We start from the raw sequence: 27,481 nt of genomic DNA, 5'->3' as shown, positions 1-27,481 counted from the left end.
TTGATATAATCTAGCCTAATAACTATAGGAGATGTATTCAAAGAGCAACAACTAATGAATATGTTTAGTGTAAATATAAATGCAGGTGTATATTTATATTTTCTTTACTGAATATTAGAAAAAATATTTTAAATTTTTGAGATGTGATTTCTGGACACTACATGAATACATTTGTTGGCAAAAGTTAGTAATCATGAAAAATCAAGCAAAAATAGAAAATACTAATTTCCCCAGTAATCTAGAACATAGGTTGGCAAACTACAGTGCACAGGCTGGCAGCAGTCTTATTGGAATACAGCCAGGTCCATTTGTTTATGCCTTGTTTATGGCTTTTGTCACACTAGAAGGGCAGAATTGAGTAGTTGCAAGAGAGATGCTATGTCCCACAAGTATAAAATATTTACCCATAAAGGGAAAGTTTTCAGGTTCCTGATCTAGAAGTCATATATCATTTCAGAGATTGTATACACCCATAAACACGACACATTCACCAGTAAGAGCATTTCAAATACAAGATAAAAATATTTCCTTGGAATAAAAAATATTTTCCTCCTTCTGGCCATGCTTAAAAAGAAATAATATAAGGGATTAGAAGGGTCAGATACATCTGAGGAGAAAAACGAGCTATATTTACTTGCTTGGTGAACCAGGAGATTATCACAAGAGGTAATTTACGTCAGAGAAGAATGAGGTCCTCAGTAAAATAGAGAAGTTTATTTGTGAAAATGAATTTAGTGACTTTAGTAATATTTATGAATGTCTCCTGCTTATATTTTCATGGATTAAATCCAAGAAGAAGAAATTCAACAGAAAAATAATACAGCCATAAATACTAACTCAAAAATTCACAAACACAAACTCTCAAAAGAAGAAGTGTTTCATATACATAATTCTTTCATTAAAGAAAAAGTGGCCAACAGAAAGCTTGACAAATGCATGAGAATAGTCTTGGAATTCCTTCCACCTGACACTGCATCTAGTATTAAGGGAAGCTAAGAAGGCTATAACAAAAGGCTATTTCAGTTTCAGTGCAATCCTATTGCAGTGAGGAGGAATGGCTTATTACTTATTCCTAGTGATTCAACTTGATACCATTTCCTACAGGGAACATGTTGAGCTAACTGAAAGTACTCAGGGAGACCTTCAAGACGGCAGAGGAGTAAGACATGGAGATCACCTTCCTCCCCACAAATACATCAAAAATACATCTACATGTGGAACAACTCCAACAGAACACCTAACTGAATGCTGGCAGAAGACCTCAGACTTCCCCAAAGGCAAGAAAATCTCCAGGTACCTGGGTAGGGCAAAAGAAAAAACAGAGACAAAAGAACAGGGATGGGACCTGCACCAGTGGGAGGGAGTTGTGAAGGAGGAAAAGTTTCCACACACTAGGAAGCCCCTTCACTGGTGGGGACGGCGGTGGGGCGAAGGAAGGTTCAGAGCCACAGAGGAGAGCACAGCAACACGGGTGCAGAGGGCAATGCAGAGAGATTCCCGCACAGAGGATCAGTGCCAACCAGCACTCACCAGCTTGAGAGGCTTGTGTGCTCACCCACTGGGGCAGGTGGAGGCTGGGAGCTGAGGCTTGGGCTTCAGAGGTCAGACCCCAGGGAGAGGACTGGGGTTGGCTGCATGAAGACAGCCTAAAAGGGGCTAGTGCACCAATGCACCACAGCTAGCCAGGAGGGAGTCCAGGAAAATGTCTGGACCTGCTGGAGAGGCAAGAGACCATTGTTTTGGGGTGCACAAGGAGAGGAGCTTCCTGCTCCGTGTGCCCACAGACGGCAGAGCACTGCCTAAGTGAGCTCACGGGCATGAGCCGTGGCTATCATCTCGGACCCCAGAGGTGGGTATGGACCACTAACACTGCCACTGCTACCACCAAGAACCCTGTGTGCAAGTGCAGGTCACTACTCACACCGCCCCAGGAGCCTGTGCAGCCCACTACTGCCAGGGTCCTGTGATCCAGGGACAACTTCCCTGGGAGGACACATGGCACGCCTCAGGCTGGTGCAACATCACGATGGCCTCTGCCACTGCAGGCTCACTCCACATTCCAGTTATGACTACCATACCTCTCCCTCTCCCCAGTCTGAGTGAGCAAGAGAAACCTAATCAGCCTCTGCTTCAACTCCTTCCTGTCTGGGCAGGGAACAGACACCTGAAGGTGGCCTACACACAGAGGCAGGGCCAAAACCAAAGCTGAACCCCAAGAGCTGTGCGAACACAAAAGAGAAAGGGAAATTTCTCCGTGCAGCCTCAAGAGCAGCAGATTAAATCCATGCCATCAGCTTGATAAATGCTGCATCAGTGGAATACCTGAATACAAAATGAATGTTCCCAAAATTGAGGCGGTGGACTTTAGGAGCAACTGTAGACTTGCGGTTTGCTTTCTGCATCTGACTGGTTTTTGGTTTTATGTTTATCTTAGTTTAGTTTTTACTGTTTGTTATCATTAGTGGATTTGTTTATTGGTTTGGTTGCACTCTTCCTTTTTTTTTTCTTTTTCCTCTTTTTGTGAGTGTGTGTGTGTATCTTTCTCTGTGTGATTTTGTCTGTTTAGGTTAGCTTTTACCATTTGTGCCAGGGTACTGCCTGTTTGGGTTTTGTTTTTGCAGTTTTGTTTTTGTTTTGGGGTTTTTTGTTTGTTTGTTTTCTCTTTTTTATGTGTGTGTGTAAGTTTCTGTGTGACTTTGTTTAGTTTTGCTTTTAACATTGGTTTTGGGATTCTATCTGTTTGTTGTTTTTTCTTGTTTTTTCCTCGTCCTTTTCTTCCGAGCCATGCAGCTGGCAGGGTCTTGGTGCTCCGGCTGGATGTCGGGCCTAAGCCTTTGAGGTGGGGGAGCCAAGTCCAGGACATTGGACCACCAGAGACCTCCCAGCCCATGTAATATTAATCAGAAAGAGCTCTCTGAGAGATCTCCATCTCAACACTAAGACCCAGCTCAACCCAACAGCCAGCAAGCTCCAGTGCTGGACACCCTATGCCAAACAACTATCAAGACAGGAACACAACCCCTCCCATTAGCAGAGAGGCTCCCTAAAGTCATACTAAGTTCACAGACATCCGAAAACATACCACCAGATGCAGCCCTGCACAACAGAAGGACAAGATCCAGCCCTACCCACCAGAACACAGGCACCAGTCTCCCCCACCAGGAAGCCTACACAAGCCACTGAATCAACCTCACCCACTGGGGGAAGACACCAAAAATAACAGGAACTACAAACCTGTAGCCTGCAAAAAAGAGAAGTCAAACACAGTAAGTTAAACAAAATGAGAAGACAGAGAAATATGCAGATGAAAGGGCAAGGTAAAAACCCACCAGACTAGGGCTTCCCTGGTGGTGCAGTGGTTGAGAGTCCGCCTGCCAATACAGGGGACATGGGTTCGTGCCCCGGTCTGGGAGGATCCCACATGCCACGGAGCGGCTGGGCCCGTGAGCCATGGTCGCTAAGCCTGTGCGTCCGGAGCCTGTGCTCCGCAACAGCAGACGCCACAACAGTGAGAGGCCCACATACCACAAAAAAACAAACAAAAAAAAAAAACCCACCAGACCAAACAAATGAAGAGGAAATAGGCAGTCTACCTGAAAAAGAATTCAGAGTCATGATAGTAAAGATGATCCAAAATCTCGGAAATAAAATGGAGAAAATACAAGAAATGTTTAACAAGGACCTAGAAGAATTAAAGAGCAAAAAAGCAATAGTGAACAACACAATAAATGAAGTTAAAAATACTCTAGAAGGAATCAACAGCAGAATAACTGAGGCAGAAGAACTGAGAAGTGACGTGAAAGACAGAATAGTGGAAATAACTGCCACAGAGCAGAATAAAGAAAAAAGAATGACAAGAATTGAGGACAGTCTCAGAGACCTCTGGGACAACATTAAACACACCAACATTTGAATTATAGGGGTCCCAGAAGACAAAGAGAAAAAGAAAGGGTCTGAGAAAATACATGAAGAGATTATAGTCGAAAACTTCCCTAATATGGGAAAGGAAATAGTAAATCAAGTCCAGGAAGCACAGACAGTCCAATAAGGATAAATATCAATCTCGAGATCAATAAAATTAAAAGCTGGTTCTTTGAGAAGGTAAACACAATTGATAAACCATTAGCCAGACTCACCAAGAAAAAAAGGCAGAAGACTCAAATCCACAGAATTAGAAATGAAAAAGGAGAAGTAACAACTGACACTGCAGAAATACAAAGCATCCTAAGAGACTACTACAAGCAACTATACGCCAATAAAATGGACAACCTGGAAGAAATGGACAAATACTTAGAAAGGTAGAACCTTCCAAGACTGAACCAGGAAGAAATAGAAAATATGAACAGACCAATCACAAGCACTAAAATTGAAACTGTGATTAAAAATCTTCCAACAAACAAAAGCGGAGGACCAGACAGCTTCACAGGTGAATTCTATCAAATATTTACAGAAGAGCTAACACCGATCCTTCTCAAACTCTTCCAAAATATAGCAGAGTGAGGAACACTCCCAAACTCATTCTATGAGGCCACCATCACCCTGATACCAAAACCAAAGATGTCACAAAAAAAGAAAACTACAGGCCAATATCACTGATGAACACAGGTGCAAAAATCCTCAACAAAATACTAGCAAACAGAATCCAACAGCACATTAAAAGGATCATCCAACATGATCAAGTGGGGTTTATCCCAAGAACGCAAGGATTCTTCAATATATGCAAATCAATCAATGTGATACAGCATATTAACAAGTTGAAGGATAAAAACCAAATGGTAATCTCAATAGATGCAGAAAAAGATTTGACAAAATTCAACACCCATTTATGATAAAAACTCTCCAAAAGTGGGCATAGAGGGAACCTACCTCAACATAATAAAGGCCATATATGACACACCCACAGCCAAAATTGTTCTCAATGGTGAAAAACTGAAACCATTTCCTCTAAGATCAGGAACAACACAAGGGTGCCCACTCTCACCACTATTATTCAACACAATTTTGGAAGTTTTAGCCATGGCAGTGAGAAAAGAAAAAGAAATAAAGGGAATCCAAATTAGAGAAGAAAAAGTAAAACTGTGACTGTTAGCAGATGACATGATACTCTAGAGAATCCTAAAGATGTTACCAGAAAACTACTAGAGCTAATCAATGAATCTGGTAAAGTAGCAGGATACAAAATTAATGCACAGAAATCTTTTGCATTCCTATACACTAACGATGAAAAATCTGAAAGAGAAATTAAGAAAACACTCCCATTTACCACTGCAGCTAAAAGGATAAAATACCTAGAAATAAACCTACCTAAGGAGACAAAAGACCTGTATTCAGAAAACTATAAGACACTGATGAAAGGAATTAAAGAAGATTCACACAGATGGAGAGATATACCATGGTCTTGGACTGGAAGAATCAACATTGTGAAAATGACTGTACTACCCAAAGCAATCTATAGATTCAGTGCAATCCCTACCAAATTACCAATGGCATTTTTCACAGAACTGGAACAAAAAAGTTCACAATTTGTATGGAAACACAAAAGACCCCAAATAGCCAAAGCAATCTTGGGAAAGAAAAACGAGCTGGAGGAATCAGGGTCCCTGACTAAAGACTATACTACAAAGCTACAGAAATATTATACCACTCTATATCCTCACCAACTGTGAACAGGGATACCTGTTTCCTTACACACACAGAATGATGTAGTCAGAAAGAAAAGCTATTAAGTCAGTAGGCATAATATAAAAAATAATGATACAATTTAGATATAACTGTAATAAGTCAAGTATATAACACTAATATCATGCTAAAATTTTATGAAAGGGAAAACTAACATTAAACATGAAATACAATAAAAGTTTAAAAAATTCTGAAATAGAAATGAGATTTAGACTTGGTAATTATAGAGCAATGTTGTTAGAATTTAGCTTTAGTTGAAGGTATTTTCATATCAATGTAGCATATTGATGATAATGGTGTCTTAAGTATAATTATAAAATTATATTTATGATCTACAAACACAAGGACATCAAGAATCTAGACCAATGACGAGCCTTTTAGGAAGCTTCAGGGCAATTCTGTTTAAATCTTATTTCATAAAGGTCTGAATATAATGGATAATAAAAAAAATATGTCCATGAAGTAGCTAACCTAACCTCACTAGACCTTGGTTTCCTCATAACATCAATGAGAATAATAATATATCTCACATAATAATATAAGTACATTGAGTGAGATAATGTGTACGTATCTTTAGCAGTGTCTGGCCCATGAAAATAGCTAATATTTACTAAATTATATTTCATGCATTTTTATAACTCTCTACATGAACACACTGATTCTCACACACACACAAAAAATGTTTTGGAATTGGTATTATGATCATCCACATTTTATAGATGAGAAAGCCAAAGCAAAGGAGATTAATCTGTGAGATCACACAGCAAAGAAGTGGTACTATCTAAGTGGACTAGCCAGACTAATTTTAGAGCTTTGACGTCAAATCTCTATTCTTTACTGCCTCTTGTAGTAAAGTACTGGACATACACTTTTCTGTAACAAATATGAACTCTGTAAATTGCAATTTTCATAATGTTTGTTATATAAATTTAATCATATTTTATCATTTTGATTATTTCATATTTTAGCAAGCTGCAAATGAAACTTAATATGAATTAATTTTCTCTTTGAAAATGCTTGAAACAAAATTTTTCAACTCACAGTAACTTTGGAAGAAAAAGCCTCCTATGAGTTTCACAAAGTTAAGAATTAATTCTAATTGTTTAGTTGAATATTCTTAGCAGCAAGACAGTATCTTTATCTTCAAGCACTTCAATAACATCACAAAGCCTGATTCTTAACAGGTGAATATTCTCTAAATAATTTGAATGGGACAAAGTATGCCCTTGCATAATTTGGTGCTGGTTCCAACATGAACACATGTTTTAAGATAGGTGTTATCACCTAAAATTTTAAAGAGTCTTCAGGATAGTCTTGGCAGAACTCACCATAGGGCAAGGCGCTATGTAATGATGAAATAGCCCCACACTCTGAGGAACCCAGGATTTGGAACTTAAGTGATTTAGATGAAACACCATATCCTACTTCAGTTTTCCTGCTTAGTAATAATGGTGAAATAATTCACCATATCCTACTTCAGTTTTCCTGCTTAGTAATAATGGTGAAATAATTCACCATATCCTACTTCAGTTTTCCTGCTTAGTAATAATGGTGAAATAATTCACCATAGTAGGTATTATCTTTTAATCAGATTTCCAAATTCATTTGTAAATAATTTTACTTATATGAAAGACAGGTGTTCAAGATAACAGTGATATTATAATTCCTGATAAATAAACAACCTATTTTCACCCATCACATTTATCACTGCTTCAGAGAGGGCACCATATACTTCCATTTACACTCTGCTAATAGAACACAGTTGAGCCTGTCAAGTAAAGAGGTTTACTGTGGAATTTGAGGACCAGAGCTCATATTCTGCTTATGTCCATCTGTCTCAAAGACACTAGGCAAATTGACCTCTCTAAACTTGAGTTACATCATCTGTAAAATGACTTAATATGAGTATCCACCCATGTGAACATTATCAGGATTAAATGATATAACATGTAAGTAACTTGGTCTAGTGCATGATTTAAAATGTGTCAAAGTGTAGCTGTCATTAATTTTAGTAATAATGCCTTATTTAATACAGCCAATCAGAATTAGTTATATTTTAATTTAGCATTGTCTATGATTGAAGACATATTTTAAAAATCATAATTTTATTTACCCTTCAAAATTAATTGTACCCTCATAAAATACACACTCATCCATGCACACAAATGCTTATTTCATCACCTTAGTAAAGTGTGATTTATTTTTTTCTAGTTTCTATATAAGTTGATACTTCTTTTGAAGAAATTAATTCTACAAATTTCTGAAGCAAATTTCTGAATGTATTAATTCTAGAAACGTCACTGTTAATTAGGTCGTATTGACATTCTCTATTTGTATTCCTTGGAGAGGAGGGAGGTTTCTTCAATGTTTTGTGCTGTCTGCACCCATTTTAGGCAGATGAAAAATAGAAAAGAAAATGTCCCAGGCCAAAGGAACAGTATAACCAGGTGATTTGGGACAAACTAAAACACACAGGAGTCATTCCAAGAAGTTTATTACAACTGGGGCTTAGAATTCATGAGAGAGAAGAATGAGCAGTGGGGCTGGACATAAAGGCCAGGTGTTAGAAGCCAAGTTGAACTATTTTGATTTTACAGAAGTCACTGAAAGATTTTAAACTAGAAATTAATATAATTAGATCTCCCTTTTGAGATTTTTCTCTGGTTCAAGAATAGATGAGAGGAGAATACTAGAAGCAAAGAATGAAAATGGTCCAGTTTGGGAGTACAGCGTCAGGAATAAGACAGTAATTGATTGGAAGTGAAGGTTGGTCACTCTCAAGTTTCTGCTTTTGGTAATTCATAGTAAAATTTACTGGAATAGGGATCACTTGAAGAGAGAATGGTTTAGGGAAACAAAAATGAGTTCAATTTGGGAGACATTGAACTTAAGATCCCTGTGAGTGTTTATTAAGACAGGCTAATCTATGTTGAAGAAATAAGCAAAGCCTGAAATATCAGTAGCTTAACCCATAAACTTTGTCAACAGCTGTAAACTGTCTGAGATTTTACCCTATTTTCAAACTAACCAGTTAGGATGCCACAGTGACATAGATGGACAAGGTTTTCTGTGTTAGAGACAAAGGACATTAGTACTTATGGCACAGCAGGCCTCAGAAGCTTCAGGCTCACTTGCGTTCTCTTTGCTCTACAAGCCCCATGGGGGCATGGATGGATGCAATGCACACAGTGGGTTCATGTCAAAGCTGAGGAATCCCAATTTAGTAAAGCTCTCATCTTTTAAAGAAGACCACCAACCCCAGCTAACTCTCTCTGCAGAGACAGATATTATCTTTACTTTTCTGGTCAGTAAATACATCTGCCTTCTGCCCAGAGGGAGATCCTGTTTCCATGGCTGTTTGCTAAACAAACATCCTTGAAATGACAGAACAGAACAAAAGCTTGTCACGAGACTCACAGCAATATCACAGAGAATTTTTCCCCAATAAAAATTTATTTTTCCTTCATACAAAGTGCGGTATTTGTACATCACCTCTTTTGAGTGGTGATTAGTGTATCTAGGCTACTTCCTCGTTGTTGCTATGACATCTTTAAATAAAAGAAACTAAAGAAAGTTTTTTGATGCCCATACCAAAGAAGAATGGAAAATATGGACTGGATGAAAATATGGATGATCTGTTTGTTTTATTCATATTCTTTATTGTTTCATGATGGGTAGTTTTAAGTGGAAGGAAGAAATCATATTTGCCTGCTCATCTTAGAATCATAGATATCAAAAGAGCACAAAGTAAAAAGTTTAAATTGTGACAACTGTGACAATTTTCTAGACACAGACCTCTGGGGAATTCCCTTATGCCAAAATTCTCCCAAAGTGAAAGGGAATTTATCAAGAGGTGGGAGGCCATGAAGTTTCTGAAACAATGATGCCTAGTGATGTAGAGCTCAAAGTGAGGCTGTGTCAGTTTAATGTCTTTAGACCGAGTCCCTTAGCAACTTATCCCAAATTAGTTGTACAGCAACTGCATAAAGGGAGACTATTTCTTTCCTATCTCGGTTGCAGGAGTAGTGAAGTAGCAATGACTCACTGGCCCTTAGAGCTGAGTGAAAGGAGTTTGACCATGTGTATTGAAGCCACTACTGAGTGAAGCAGACAAACCGGAGTTTCAGATACAGGTTACTAACTGCTGCTGAGAGAGCCTTATGCAACTAGGACCCACTCAATCAAGGGGTTTTTGTGTAGCTTGGATCATGAGTCTAGGATCTGGAGTCAAAGTACTTCAAATTGTTTCCAAGGCTTAATTACCTCACAAGTCTATCTCACAAGGATATAATCATATCCACTTAATTAAGCAGAACGAGCAGAGTTAGAGTCTTCTTTTAATTCCACTTTATTTGTAAGTAGTTAAATTGCTGATGTACACAAGCCTAGAGTAAACAGTTATGAATGAGTTTTTAAATAATTTTGTTTGTAATAAGTTGCCTAAAATAACACAAAAACAATCAAAAAGAATATTCTTAACCCTACAAGTCTAAGTCCATAAACTAATTTACATCCTGTAACTATTTTTTCACCTCTTCTTATACAAAAATGTCACAGCAGTAAAAATGCCATCAATAGGATTAATGCTAAATGACATTTAGATATATAAAAACTGACATTTGAACCCAATTTCATTTCCTTATCATTATTATTTATTTATGTTTGGTATTCTAACCACTTCAAAATAATTTGAGGAAGATTTTTAAACTACCCATTAGATAAAATTGAATATCAAAATATAAAATTAGGAATATCTATATGAAAGCAAAAGAAAATATTTATGTGGTATGTTACCTGAGATGAGTTAACTACTTTAATAAAGCACCAATTTAAGATTTCTCAAAACTGAAATATAAAATATGTAGAATATTCAATATATACTAAAAATATACAGAATATACAGAAATACCTATTCTATATACCCTAATTTTTTTTTAATGCCAGCTCCTCAAATTCTAGGAATGTCACAACCGTTCATTTACACAGGCTCAAAATCTGACATCAACTGTTTTTTATTTATCTTATTTTTACTTTATTTTTTAAAATATTTATTTACTTATTTATTTATTAATTTGGCTGCGCTGGGTCTCAGTTGCAGCACGCGGGATCTTTAGTTGTGTCATGAGAACTCTCAGTTGTGGCATGTGGGATCTAGTTCCCTGACCAGGGATTGAACCTGGGCCCCCTGCACTGGGAGCGCAGGGTCTTAGCCACTGAACCACCAGGGAAGTCCCAACATCAACTTTTTTAAATAAAATTTTTATTTTAGAGTAGTTTTAGATTTACAAAAATTATTGCAAAGATAGTACAGAGACTGACTCCTCATATACCTGGCGCCTAGAATCCCAAGTACTATATCTTACATTTATTTCCACTAATGAACCAATATTGATGTATATTTATTGTATTAGTTAGGCTTCTCCAGAGAAAACATAAAGAGATTTATTATAAGGAATCAACTCACGCAATTATGGAGGCTGAGAAGTCCCAAGATCTGTAGCAGGAAAGCTGGAGACTCAGGAAAGCAAATGTGTAGTTCCAGTCCAAGTCTGAAGACTAAGAACCAGGAGAGACAATGGTATAACTTCTAGTCCCAAAGCCAGCAGTCCCTAGAACGAAGACAAATAGATGTTTCAGTCTGAGTCCGAAGGCTTGAAAAGACCAAGATCCCAACTCAAACAATCAGTCAGGAGGGGTCCCCTCTTACTCAGCCTCTTCGTTCTATTCCAGTTTTCAGCTGGAATGAGGCCAATCCAATTCAGGGACAACAATCTGCTTTACTCAGTCTACAGATTCCAATGTTAATCTCATCCATAACCTACCTCATAGACACAATCAGAATAATGTCTGACCAAATGGGCACCCCATGGCCTAGTCAAATAAACACATAAAATTAACCATTATACTTTTTCAACTAAAGTCCATACGTTATTCAGATTTCCTTAGTTTTCGCCTCATGTTCTACAATCCTGGATCCCACTCAGGATACCACATTACATTTCGTTTTCATATCTCCTCTTGGCTGTCAGAGTTTCATAGACTTTCCATATTTGGATGACAATTTTGAGGGATATTGGGTCAGGTATTTTGTTGTCTCTTGATTGGAATTTGATGTTTTTCTTATGATTATACTGGGGTGATGGGTTTGGAGAAGGAAAGCCACAGAGCCTTCTTATAGTGCATATTTTATCAACATGACTTATAAAGGTTGATGTTGACCTTGATCACCTGGCTAAGGTAGTGTTTGTCAAATTTCTTCACTGTGAAGTTACTTCCCCTTCCTTCTTTTTATAGATACTATTTGGAAGGAAGTCACTAGGCACTGCCTAGACTTAAAAAGCATCTACATAAATTATTTGGAATCCTCCTGCAAGGAAGTTTTTTCTATTCTTCCATTCTTCTATTAATTTAATCATTTATTTGAATATGGACTTATATTTATTTTATACTCTAGTTTATAATCAAATACTATTTCATTTATTTTGTTGCTCAGATGTGTCCATCTTTGGCCACTGGAAGCTCTTTCAGTCAGCTCCTGTGTCCCTTTGACATACTTCCACCATTGTGCTGTTTTTTTCTGAGCACTTCTTTACATGTTCTCACTAAGGTGCTCTGGCCTCATAGTATATATTTCCTACACCTGTCCTAGAATCCACCATTTCTCAAAAAGCCTGGTTCCTTTTATTGGAGAATAGCATAAGAAACCAGTATCTGAGAGTTGGTGTACTCACCACTAATGTGTTGTTGCTTCTGGGCCCTCTCTGTGGAAAAAACAAGGAAGTACATGTGCAAGTAGTAACCCATGTATATAAACATATCTATAATTATTTCTATATGTAACCAACTGTATCCATCTTACCTTAAGTATGAGTTCATACTGATATCTCCAATTCAAATCCATTACCACATAGATTATTCTAACTTCCTTTTCTTGTTTCTCTGTAAACTCCCACTCCAACACTGAGAAACCTGGCTCCCAGCATCTGTCATCCATGTAATTAATTGTTCAGTTCCAGTACATATGTATAGCAGTATTAGAAATAACCTGTACCCCAGGGAAAATAACTTTGTCAACTAAAGTACAGGGTCTATGCACAGTTGATATGCTTTTAGTTTTACAGACTCCGCTCAATGCCTCTTTTTCTTTGGTTTTGCAGTTTGAATATGATATGCCTATGTCTGCTTTTCTGGTTTGTTTTACCACTGCTGTTTCAGTTGTGTTATTATTTTACGATTCATCACGTTTCCTTTTCACACCATGAGCGTGGCCTATGGGCTGGATTCTGGTCTGAGTGGGCGGACTGTGAGCTTGCTGAGCAAAGCAGGCAAGGCTCGGCCGCTACCCTCTATAGCTAAATTCTGCTGCTTCGAGTGTGTAATGAATGAGAGGTATGTGAAGGAACTGATACAGGGGCTGCAAGAGGACGAGGACGGGTCGCTATGAGGCACGTAAGGACCACAGAGAAAGGCAGAAATGGGCCCCAGTCTCAGCTGACCATACTTACAAGACAAAGCCCCACCGCGCGGGATCACGAAAGCCGGGGTTCCTCCTCAGACGAGAGGCCACGCGTCCGCCGCAGCAGGGCCTGGCTCTCCTGAGTTTTCTCGCCGTCACGTCTCCGCAGGCGAGCCCCGCGGGGTCCCGCTAGCCCCAGGCTGAAGGCCAGGCCTGAAGGGCACGGACTGGGGGGCCGATGTGGCGGGTGTGTGCCCACAGGCGCCGCGCGACTCTTGTCTTCCAGGGTGCTTTAGCCCATCCTGGTGTCTAGGCCGGGTACGTAGAGACCAGTTCACCGGCTGGGGTCCTGGAAGCCTCACCGCCTCCGCCAAATTCCAAGCCAGTTCCCACACGAACGCGCCACTTCGCCTGAAACCAGATCTCGCGAGATCTCCTGAGTGCTGCCGGCCCTAGCCGGGCCTGTTTCAGAGGAGAGAATTCTGGGAACCCTGATTGTCGAAGTGATTCCAGCTGCTTACAGCAGGGAGGACGTGTGGAATCTGATTCCCAAGACCTTTCCCGGTACTGAGAAAGTATTTTGTCCTGGGCTAATAAAGCTATATGTTGAAAGCTATATGTTTTCTATATGTTGAAAAATACCTTAAAGGGCATTCTATTATAACATATCCATGGGTTATTTTCTTCACAGAAAAGAAAACAAAACTATGTCTTAGTACTAAACTCATTTTTTATACTATACTTAAGGATATTTTTCTTGCTGGAACATAAAACTGTTCTTGCTTTTGGCAGTGCAGTGCAAATGCAGGGACACTTTACATATAGTGTGAAAGCAGGTGCTAATGCCTTCACAATGGTTCATCAACCGTCTGAAACCCTCAAAGACGTATTGCTCTAGATACTTCATTGAATAAAGTTTATTAAACCTGGTAAAGTTGCCTGTGTCCATAGCGCTTTTATAAGATGCTTGAAAATTTATTTGATTGCATTTAAAACTGTATTTGAAGAAAAAAGAAAAACAAGCTAGCAAGAAATGAAAATGAATCAAACTCCTTTGAAGGCAAGTTGGAAATAGAAGCGGCATAATAAGAAAAAAACTTAGGCCAACATTGACCAAAAGTATTAAAAGAACACTTGCAGGTCAGGAAGTAAGTTATTTTTTTATTGCGGTGGTTTGAGGAGGTTTTAATGACTACTAACTGAATCAAAGACATAACAATCAGAAAATCAAGCCACCTGCAATAGACAGTTCCCATAACCCATGAGTGAAAGATTTATGTACACACGTGCACACAGGCGCATACACACACAATGGCTTAGAAATTATAACCAATAGAAAGAGAGAAACATCAGATTAGATAATTAATTCTTTGGGGTCCATTTAGAAATATGATCAAATGTGCAAAAAAGAAAAATAAGCAAAATTTATTTGATTGAATTTTATCTTCAACATGAAGCAGATGTTGGATATTTTCTGCCTTTTTTCTTTACTTTTTTTTTTTTCTGTGACAAATGAGTGAGAATAGCTCTTGAGGGAAATCCATTTCCAAAATGCATTTATTAGGGCTTTACTCAAGTGCAAGGAAAGAAGATGAAGTGACAAGTCAATTTTAATATAATATGGGTTTGAAAGGATTTTTTTCTACCTAGAGTAATTATGAGCCAATTTACCAATGCTCAATCTATTACGAGGCCTAGAAAACTCCTGATTACATATTAAAATAAAAGAACACTATTTTTCGGAGCACAACATTTGAAGGCCTAATTCTGAATTGAGGAACTTGATATTCATGCTCAAAGTCAAAATCTGATGTTTATTGAGAGGGAGAAACAGAGAAAAAACACATTTACTCATAACTGTGGTTCAGCAAAAAACTGCTTCAAATTTTCTACTTTCAACAAAAACCATGTTGAATTGCATTTAGAAGCTTGTTTAATCCTATCAGCCTTTTCTCTACATATGTAAAATGGGATTATTAATGTTTAGCTGGTACAGTTGATATGACGAGTAAATAAAGTAAGTGCAGAACCTTGGCACCTATCTAAAAGTAGGTACTCATTAAACACCATTCCTCTCCTACTCCTTTTGGGAACTTAAAAGAGTTAATGACAAGATTTTTGTCCACTTCAGCCACTCACAAATATGGCCATAACCCATTTTCAAACAAAATATCTCTACTATGATTCTCAAGGCTGTAACATTCCTCTGTGAACACAAAATTCTGTCCTTTCTTTTTATTGCCATTGAAATTATTCTCTTTCTTGTGTTGTTTTAATCATACTTTGCAAAACAATATTAAACATCAATTAGTGTCAGGCACTGGGCAGGCACTGGCAAAAATAAAATTAAAAGAACTCAGTGCCTGAATTAGTTGATCTCACAATTCATTTAAACATAAGCAAATTAAATACCTTAAAAGAGAATATAATATAAAAAGGTGTGCGATTTTATTTTTATCTCCCCACTTTTATACCCACAGATACACCTGGTAATACACACATCAATTTTCTGGAAGCTCAAATCTTTCATGTCCTTCCTTCCAAAACATCCATTCTTTGGTCTCATTGAAGCGTCTTGTTTCCTCACCTCTCTTCATTTTTCTAGTCATGAAATTCATCTCATATAAGTTCATTCCTTACTGCCATTCACTTTGATGATACTCTGACTAGAAACTTCAATCCCCTCATCCTACTGGACAAGTCTTGTAATTCAAGATGGTAATATTTATACAATGTTGTGGATGGATTTAATTTACTTCCCAGGCATTATATGGTCATTTTTAAAAATAAATATTTATTTAACATTTACTATAAGTAGAACTTACTACAGATATTGGGGATGTGTAGATAATGCAGGTTGTTTTATTAGTTACCTTGTACTTATTTAAGTACAATTAAGTTTTTTCAGTTTTAAAGTGAAACTATTAATACTTACATTGCTTGGCTTCCATGAAGATTAAAGCATCTTCATCTTCCATGAAGATGTATAACACCTGACATATAGTCAGATTTGATATTTATATTATTCCTGTTGTTATTAATACTAATCTAAGTATTTCAATCATGGTGGCAGCACAATTGTCCTGAAATACATTTACTAACGGGAAAGCACAGTAAGGCCAAGTTTACCCTTTGTTTTAAATGTTTACTGTACACCTGCTCATCTTCTTTTCTTAGCTATCAGTAAATCATTACAGATATGACCACATATAGTATAATTATCTAACATTTTAACATTATTGTACATTTTTCAGAAGAATAATTTCTAGGAAGAGAATGTAAAGTTGCAGGAATACTAATGGTCTAGAAGTTTGGCATTTCTCCCAGAAGTGCTACAGATAAACACCTGAACACTTTCTCCTTCAAAACCAGTAGGTTTAAATAGAATTCTGTTTAGGTTTTTGAATTGTGACATATGTTAATCCCAATGAGAGTCTCTGCATGAAAAGAACGTTAGCAGAATTTTAACATGGTATTATCAGGATAACTTGCCACTTTGCAGTAAATATGCTATAAATATGCTGACCTTTGGGAATTTAAACCTATAAGAAAGGATTCAACAAACTATAGTTTAATGACCTGAGACCAACCATTATTCATTAAGGGGTCAATAACACCTCACATATTTTCATAATTCATATCAAATATAATATTATATATTATTATACAATAAAATTTATATTAAAATATTTTAATTTATCATAACTTTATTTGCAAGTGGTATCAAATTTTAAAATTTACTGACAAATGTGGTTTAAAATGTATTCGAAATTAAAATTTTGACGACCAGTAAGTAAAGTTTTCTGTATCCCTATCAGGTGTTCACAATTAATTTTGATATTTGTTAAATACATTTTAAATATAATGAAAGTTTATCTGTTAAGATTTCTCTATTTAACAGTCATACCAATATTTTAATGTACAGAACCAGAATCAACAAGAAAGTCTAAAAATCTGTCCCTGTCTCAATGGGTAGCATAGAGGTGGCTTAGGCTCAGTGCTTCAGTCCTCAAATTATGGTTCTCCTTTCATAGAAAAGGGGGAGAAAAAGAAGTAGGGAGAGATAAGCAAGAAAGAAGAAAGGGAGTGAGAGAGAAAGTGGAGGAAGGAGAAAAGGATGACAATAGTTGAGAGAAAACCTGGTCAGCTACTTAGAACGCATTCCCTTTGCCTAGCCACAGTGTTAAATAGGGAAACAGACAAAATTTCAAACATTGGTCTATTAAAAACTAAAGATGACCTGTCATATTCAAGACACTGTGTATGGTGTTACTGCTATTTTTTTCCTTCCTTAATAGGAAAGCTCCTGATTTAAGTTGTCATGGAGGAGAACTGGCTACTGAGTGTGTGTATGGTACCTCCTCCCTCTCTCAGGTACGTCAGATGTCAGATACTTCATAGGTATACTCCCAGCCAGACCAATGGTGTTAATTTAAATGATATCCTGAGACCCCTTCAATATCACTATTATAACTCCTCTAAAAATATAAAATAGCAAAAAATACTTTTTATAACTTGGTGGTTTTCATATTATCAGGGCTGTGAGAGATTAACATACAGAGGAGAGAAACAAGGATGTATGTGTTAATTCAAATAACTTTAAGTATAAGTTTTAAATAGTTCCTCTTTGTTAAGTAGATTACCCTTCACAGCATGCGAAGACAGGCATCACTGGTGTTACCAATATAGGTAGTAGATAACTCATTCTTGAGTTTTTGATACTGCTCAATTAAAATATCTTTTGAATTAGATATCTGAGGAAGGAAGAAGATTATCATGAGTTGGAAATAGAAGAAGACACTATTCCAAAATGTAACATTTAACCTTACAACAGCCCTAGGAATTAGCTATACATATTGTTTCACTTAAAAATAAGGAAACTGAAGCAGAAAACATTTAGAGAGTAACTTCATTCTAATGATTATGGAGACACCATGGATAAAAAATTCTTTTGAAAAACATAACCAGATGAAGGAAAATATCTTAAGTTTGATTGTGTATTATGATGATGATGACTTACAGATTCTTGCTCTGATATTTTTATGAGGAGAAATAGACCCTCCAGATTATTCAGCTTTTATCTATAAAGAAATAGCCCTTGTGGTAAATACAGTGCAGATAAAATGTATCTATAAGGGCAATTGAACTTGTTTACTGAAAATATTTTTTAACAAAATTCAATTTATTCACCTAAGTCATAAAATGAATTCACTGACTTGAGTTGTAGAGAACAAAAGTTTTCTCTAAACTGGAGCCACGATACAAGGTAAAGTATATATACCTACCCATAGGTACATAGATATATTCATGGAATATATCCACACAATTGTTTACATATATGTTCCAAATACCCCACTCTACCCCAAATACCTCATCCAAAGCACCACTCTTTATTTTAGTTTCTAAGTAGTAAATTACTTGAGCCAAATCCTATCCTGCTCATTTAGACAGGGATGAATACACTCCTGGTAAAAATTTCCCTACTCTAACCTGTGCACCAACCTGACTGGGGCATCCAGAGATTTGTGTGTGTTCCCAGAAAAATGAATCCTCCCTTTGCCTTAAGCTGGACCCTTGCAGACTGAAGGAATGAACACCAGGAAGGCCATTGTTGTATACTGTGCCACCCCAAACTCCCTGTCTAACCACTCCAAAGTATTTATGAGAAATTTTGATGCAGAATGTACCAGATGAAAGAGAAGAATATGAGTAGCAAAATCACAGAAGGGAAAATAAAGCATGTTAATTGTTCATACATGAGCAACATGTTTCTTAACATTTATTTTAATTTTCTTCACTGATTATTCTCCTTAACCTTTGTAATTTAGTTTCCTTTTTCAGTATGCTACCCAAAATGTTGTACTGAAGGTCACTGAAGACCTTTTGAATTCTAAATCTAACCTTTCCCTAGGTCTCTTGAACTTCCTGAAGTTTTTAACCTTATGACTGTACCTCCATAACTTTTCCTCTCTGGACATTTGTTGCATAGGATTATCCTACTCCTAATGAATTGTCCTTTTGTTTCTCTATTCTTTCACTCAGGAATCTGATTGATTCCTGAATTTTACCAACCTCTGTCTATACTAATTTATTCCATACCGTTACCTCCAGACCTAAATTCTCTCCAAAAGGTCAGTCTCAAATTGCAAATTCCAATTGGCTTCTAGTGTCAATATGTAAATGTGCTAGCATCATTTCACTCTTAATAAATGAAAAAAAAGAAGACAAAAGTAATTCTGTGCATAGTTTGAGTGTGTGTGTGTGTGTGTGTGTGTGTGTGTGTGTAGTATAAAAAGCTGCTGAATTTAGGTTAAGGGTATATTGAAGTTCCTTGTACTATTCTTACAATTTGTTTGTGAGTTTGAAATTATATCAGTTTAAAACATTACCAGAACAAAAAAATATCAGTTGAATCTGTACTTCTTTCTCTCACACATCTGTAAAAAATTTTCCATATTGCTCATAATCTGGATTTGAGAGTATACTCATTATAAGCCAAGAGTCGAACATTAGATTGTTTGTTTCAAATCCTGGCTGTTCCGTTTACAACTAATATGACCTTTGCTTATGTACTAAACCTCTCTAAATAAGGGCAATACTGGTATTTATTTTATAGGATTATTGTGAATATTAAGAGAGGTAACCCACATAAAGTGGTTAGCTTATCATAAGAACATAAGCATCAGTTTATACAGTTATTAATATTGTTATTTTCCCCTGTACCTTCTAATCAGATCACACATTAGGAATCCTACCTCTGCAATACCATTATTCCTTTCCTCAATCTGTTCACATTATATGGTATTTACTCGTGAGCATTATTGCAAAGATTTTTATTACTCCCTGCCTCCAAACCATGTTATTTATAGCTGCTGGATTAATAGGCCTACACTACAGTTCAAATTGTGTATTTTTGGGACTTCCCTGGTGGCGCAGTGGTTAAGAATCCGCCTGCCAATGCAGGGGACGTGGTTTCGAGCCCTGGTCCAGGACGATCCCACATGCCTCGGAGCAACTAATCCCATGAGCCACAACTACTGAAGCCCGTGCACCTAGACCCCGTGTTCCTCAACAAGAGAAGCCACCTCAATGAGAAGCCCGTGCACCTCGATGAAGAGTAGCCCCGGCTTGCCGCAACTACAGAAAGCTCGTGCATAGCAACAAAGACCCAACGCAGCCAAAAATAAATAAATAAACAAATAAAATTTAAAAATTGTGTATTTTCCTTTGCTGATGAGCCTTTATTACTTCCCCATTGCCTCCCAAATAATTCAAGGGCCTCAGCTTGACACTTGAAAGTCTTCCAAAATACGGCGTCAATATACTTTATACTATTATTATTTCCCCTTATTCTCTACAACTATCTATTACTACAGTCAGAACACCTGATACTCTACATATATGTCTCTCACTTGCCTGCTTCTGCCCCATTCTCATGCTGTGCTGAGTCCCTCTTTTGTCTTGACTCCTCTCCCTACTTAGAAATTTCTTGCGTTCAAATCCTTCCCACTTGTATTAAGTAAGGTGACAGTAAGGCAACTGTTGTACAAGATAAACTCCAAAATTTCAGTACTTTGATAGACAATAATTTACTTCTTGTTCTTGGAAATTCCCAATAGGTACCTCTGCTTGGAAGACAGCTTTCTTATAGAGGGTAATTCAGGGACCCAGTCTCCTTCAATCATGTGGTTCAGACATTTTCAATTCATTACTTCCAAGGTTACTATGCTCATCTGTATCAGGTCAGTGGGGAGAAGAGGAATGTGAATGGTTTTATGGGCCAGACCTGGTGCATATCATTTTTGCTCCCATTCCATTTTCAACAACTTAGTCACATGGTTACACTTGACTTCAACGGAGTCTGGCAGTGTAACCTGGCTGTGTGCCCAGAAAGAAGAAGAAACAGGTCTTGGTAAATACTCTGCCACACTACATTCTGTGTACATTTCAAATATTCTCTTTTCTATGAAGCTTCTCCTATACCTTCTAGGAAGATGTCATGTACAATACATAATACATACAAGTGAGCACAGCAACAAATTTACATTTCTAAATTTGAGTTTGGTTATTACAAGATGTTATTAGTAAAAAAAATTTGTATTAAAATTGTTATTAAAGTAGATTGTAAAACAAGATCATGTATCCTCTTTACAGAATTAGAACATGTATTCATCTGTATAGAATAAAATACGTATTCATACCAGATGGCAAATAGATGAGTTAATTAATCTCTTAAGATCCCTTTTGACCTTCTACTTCTAATGATTTAGGGACTTCCCTGGCAGTCCAGTGGTTAAGACTCCGCGCTCCCAATGCAGGGGGCACAGGTTCAATCCCTGGTCAGGGAACTGGGAAATAAGATCCTGCGTGCCACAGGCACAGCCAAAAATAAATAAATGCTTTTGAAAAGGTATTAATAAGTGTCATTTTGTTTTCTATTGTGACAACATACACAACTTGTATCAGGTTTTTAAGCTTTCCAAATGACAAAGCAAATGGCATTTCCATAGAGTAGATGTTTCTAACCAATGTTCACACTATTTCACTGAATTAAAGGGAACTAAATAAAACTGAAGAGCATAGTCTCCCTATCTTATTACGGAGAAGTAAACCTTAATGCAATTTAATAATCCAAGTTGTATTGCCCAGATTTTGAAATTATGCATGAAAGCCAACTGTATTGCAAACTGAATCAGAAAATGTAGAATGTAATGGGCCTTACCAGACAATACTGTGTTTAGTGTTTTCACTAGCTCCACAGATAGCTTTCTCCAGATGTTGCCAGGCAACAACAGCTCATATGAAGAGATTTCTTGTTCATAAAATAATCCTTGTTGGTAATACAATGAAACTCAAGATTTTTACCTCCTATACGGGTGGAATTACAAGTAAAATAACTTTAGTTATAATCTCAAAGAAAAGAATCAATGTATAATTTTTTACTAAAATTATGATGGTGACCTTAGTAGAGAGATCTGTAATCAAAATGATAAACAATCACATTAACCATATGTATGCTGTCTGTATCAAGGAACAAAATGGGAGATTTCAGGAAGAAATTTTCAAATTATATAAATAATACTTTATATGAATAGGAAATTAATCAGAGACAAATTGATGTAGTGGCCCTTGTGAAGAATTATCAAACTTACAGTTAAAATTTTAGTCGTTGATACTAAAGAATGCATGATGCAACAGAATTTTGCATTTGGACAGAAGGCAGTCACATGAACATTGGAGTAGTATACAGATAAATGAAATACAACATGAAATATAGAAAAAGAGATTTATGACTTCTCCATATTTCGGACAGAGGTATGCATGAATATGTAACCAATATATTTGGAGAATATTCTTCAAAATATCATATAATGGAATGAGCATTTTAAAAAAATGATCTCTAGCAATAATTAAAATATAAACATTTCCTATTCTACCCCTCTCTCTCTTTGTGTGTATATGTGTGTGTGTGTTTTGTTTGCACAAAAATTTGTTCATAAAAAAAACTTTGAATAGTTCATTTTGTGTATTTCTGATACATAGAAAAATGTCACATATCCTTGTCAGATAAAGAACTGCAGAAGAAAATAGGTCAACTGAGAAAAGAAAATATGGACATTTTTCAGTGTGAGTCAGGAAAATGCAAGTATGATATGTTGAATACAGAAAAACTTTAAAAAATATTTACCATGGCTACTGTGTATTTATATTTTTTAAATTCCTGATATGTTTAAGCACTTTACACGTAGTATAATTTAGATGACAATTCATTTATATCTTGCCTTCCATTTTTTCATATGCATGTAATTTCAAATGTGACTATCTTCACCCATGTCCACTCATAAACTTATTCCTCTCAATTACAATCAGTTCCTGTTATCTAGCTTGACAGGGAACTGTTGTGTTCTCATTATACAAATTTTTTCTGATTCTAATCTAAAACACATATGGATTACTAATTTTCAAAGTACAGTAGTATAGAAATTATTTTAGCATTAAAATGATACTAAGTAAAATTACTACTTTTCTTATTTATAGAGTTTTACAGTTTTTATTAATTTAATTATCATTTATTAAAAGCTTAGAATGTGCATGGCAATAATTTAGAGTGTTTAAAGTTACTGTCTTTTTCCTTAAGAAGCAAAAATTTTGGTTTTATATTATATAATTCAAAATAGAGTAAAAATTGCAAAGAGAAAATGTATACATGTCCATTGTAGAAAAAGATCTATTCTCCAAGGAGATTTATCACAATAACATTCTTTACATTATGGCAAAATCAAACCATGTTATTGGTCTTTGATGTCCTGAAGACTCCATAATACTTTAGAGTATTCTTTGTGTTCTAGAATTTCTAAGATTTTCCCCTATCTATTCACAAATGTCTGAAAACAATGAGTAGGTAGAAAATTTTCATGTTACTGAGGCACATGTTTTAATTTTCCAAATTTTGAAATAGGGGTGTAACTCTAGCGGTGAGCCTAACTGCAAAACTAACCCCTCAGCATTTATATCTCTATGCTACATGGCTACATGGCTGTTATAGTTTAATACTCGAATCCATGTAATCCACAGTGTCACGTAGTGAAGTATCTATTATCATCTTCATTTTGTAGCTGAATGAAGTCAGGAAACATACTGTGAAAATTGTGGGATGAATCATTTGTGAATATTATGTATATTTGAGACTTCCACTTCAAGAGTGTAAGGGTAGCTGGTATTTGACTAACTGCTGAGAACAGCTGAAAAGCTGGACAAAGTACAGAAAGAGACATAGAGAGAGACAGAGAGAGACAAAGAGAGAAAGACAGAGAAAAAGACAGGGAGGACTTGAGGAGCCAATATCCTGGAGAGACTATGTATGCATTTTCTATTGTTGCTGTAACACATTCCCACAAATGTATCAATAGTAGCTTAAAACAACTACAAATGTACTATGTTACAGTTCTGGAGATAGGAAGCCTAGAATGAGTTTTAGGAAGCTAAAATCAAGGTGTTGGCAGAGCTGTATTTGTTCTGGATGCTTTTTACATATGTGCACATGTAAGGAAAATTGAATTAACATTTACCTAAATGCCAGGTATTCTACCAGTGAAGCAGTATGAAGGAAACAAAAAAAAAACTAAGAAAAGATTATTTGTCTCTAGCTCCATCCTTCAAGAGACACATTTTATGGAGAAAATATGCACTGTGAAGCATTGCTTATGGTGACCTGGATTTTGTTTAGTGGGAAGGAAAAAAAAATACCAACTCCTAGGTTAAGACTGACATGGGAAATTAATTTTGCCTTACCACAACCCTATAAATTATTGTCATTTTAATTTCATCAATAAGAAATATGAGAATCTAAAATTTTAAATAAATTTCCTATTAACAACACAATTCAACTCTTTCAGACTCCAAAGGATGCATATTCAGTAATGTTTAAATAATACGTAATCTTATGTCCATATTGGAGGCAAAGGAAAATAAATTCTTTTATCTCAATAAAAGAAAAATACTACCAGGGGGAGGCTTCAAGGCTATTTATGACCTACCCTTAAAAGTCTCATAAAGTTATTTCTGGAGTATTCTATTGGTGAAGCTAGTCCGTAACACCAGTGCAGCTTCAAAAGCATGGTAGGAATAGAGTTCATCTCTTGATGGGGGAATTAAAAGTAAGAAATGGACATATTGATGACATTCATCATGAAGATGGGCTATCACAACTTCTGGTTGACTGTGGTCAATGGGAAGTTGACACCAGAGACATGAAGAAAGAGAAAATATTCTAGTATTTATTCACTTGTTCATCCCCTGTTTGATCATGGATTGCCAGTACCTTCCTTCTTCAGCCTTGTTTTACCAATAGGCATAACCTCTACTCCAATCACAAGCCTTTTGGGTTCTTTTACTCTCTCTGTATTCTTGACCCTTCAGTCCTAGGCGGTACTCAAAGATTTCAACTACTGGGCTTCCCTGGTGGCGCAGTGGTTGAGAGTCCGCCTGCCGATTCCAGGGACACGGGTTCGTGCCACGGTCCGGGAAGATCCCACATGCTGTGGAGTGGCTGGGCCCGTGAGTCATGGCCGCTGAGCCTGCGCATCCGGAGCCTGTGCTCCACAACGGGAGAGGCCACTACAGTGAGAGGCCCGCGTACCGCAGGAAAAAAAAAAAATGCGGAAAGGAAAAGTCATTCTAACAAGGCCAATGGTGACTACTAATTCATTTAAAATATTATATGAATATTAAACACCTAAAAGAATTATGGAGGACAGAATACAAATATCAAAAAGGCCTAGATAATATATAAATAATAACCTAACTAGCAAGCAAATAATTGAGGATAAGATCATAGGAGTAAAGTTGCTGACTTTAAGACACTCAGATTTCATAGCAGAGAGTAATTTGATTCTCCCTCAAAATATTTACTCTATTTCAATGTTATCTATATGTGTTCCATTCATATTTTCATCTTTCTCTCCGTCCATGCATTCTACAACAGATACATCTTATATGTGCATATAAAGATTTCTGTACACATGCTTACCCAGTATTAATGACGTTCATGAATGGCAGGATTTGTATTGTTTTTTTATACGCTTTTCTGGCTTCCTTGAAAACTTCATTATGTGAATATATGAATTTTTAAAAACAAAGAGAGATTGTTTTAAAAATAAAGACTGAAGGCAAAGATATTAAAAAATATTGATAATGACTAAGTCTATCTAGTGGAGATGGATGATTATTTTCTTCTTTCCTTTTTCCTGAATTTATGTTTCTCTCTGAATAAAAATAATAAAATATTATAAAATGAAAACTGAACAGAATCACTGAACTGAGTAATGCGTTCTCCTTTCTTTCAAAACTCTGCTTTTTGCAAATCTCAGGTATGTATATTAAAATCCCTTGTCAGTGTCCTATGTATGATCTATACATTTTAACAAGAATTAGAAAATTACTTTATTCCATGGCAATGAGTCTGTCTAGGGAGGCAGTCATTTGGGAGCTGGCATATCTTTTCATAATCCTTAAATTAGACCTCACTGGTGACTATCTAGACATAAAGATGAGTTTTACCTCTCAAGTCCTGTATACAGCATCATTCTTTTTAATATAAAGGAGAACAATCTCCTATTATGCAAATATATGTATTTGCTCCCTTTATAATTTTCCCAGGAATCAATTTTGCTTTCCCTTTATATCTTAAAATGCTTAGGTATTTGACTAAATTATTTTCAATTTTTATGATCACATCAACTTGAACAATTGAATTCAGAGTGTGGAGAAAAATGCTCATTCACATCCTGTTTCACTAATTGATTAATTGTTGAGGTTTTGTTTTTGTTTTTGTTTCACTGCAAATAAAGGCACTATACAGGGATTAAAACACAAGGAATGGGATATCCCCATGCCATACATAAAAAACATTGTGAATTAGAACTTTATAAAGATTTTGAATGTATTTTATTCTGGGCTATTTCATTCTTTTTAAATCCAGATTCTTAACAGCCTGTAGCAGCATTTCAGAAGCATTACAATTTCTGCCAATAACCTTTCACCAAAAAATAATTTCAGTGAGCATTATCACTCAATGTAACCAACAGAAACCAGAAATCTACTTCAAATGTCCTTCAAATCGCTAAAGATGAATTCAAGGGGATACGAAATATAAAACCCAGAAGATGAGGCCTGACTTTGATACTTACTTGGTCTGATAGAGCAATTTTGTCTCTATATAGATCTCACCACATAAGAAACGGGAAGGGGGAAAGGAAGCTGTAATGTGTCACCTTATCTAAATAAGGTACCTGTCATTTCTGGAATTTTGTTTAAACTGTGATGGATGTTCTTATTCAACAAAAGGATCTCTTTTCTCCCTAGAAAACAGGTCTTTTAAAGAGAAAATAGTACAAGTAAACCATATTTTCTTCTGGAAATGCTATGAACGATGGAAATTTACCCCTTGATTAAAGACAGCCCAGAATTTAGAGGGAAAGGTACAAACCACCCACAGGTGACCAAGGCGGTAGTTTCTTTTAATGTGAGTGTCACATTGACTTATTACTGGTTTTTTCCTGCATGTTGGGTTACCTTTAACATTTTTCATTATATTATATTTTTTATACATTTGATCTATGTGATATTGTAATTTAAAATAAACATATATTTGGTCTTTGTCAACCTTTCTGACACTGAGCTTCTAAAACCCTTGGAATTTCCTAAGTGATAAGAGCAATAAAGGTGCCTTTTGTTATGTTGAATGAGGTAACTTTTGGAAAGCACCTAAGGACTGAGGTCAGGTTGCACCTAACTTCTGCTTTCCAGGACAGCCAACTGTGTGATTAGAGGATTAGAACCTCCAGC

Source organism: Phocoena phocoena, chromosome 7 (genome assembly GCF_963924675.1).
Source record: "Phocoena phocoena chromosome 7, mPhoPho1.1, whole genome shotgun sequence".
NCBI lineage: Eukaryota > Metazoa > Chordata > Mammalia > Artiodactyla > Phocoenidae > Phocoena > Phocoena phocoena.
Note: the sequence above shows the minus strand (reverse complement) of the source record.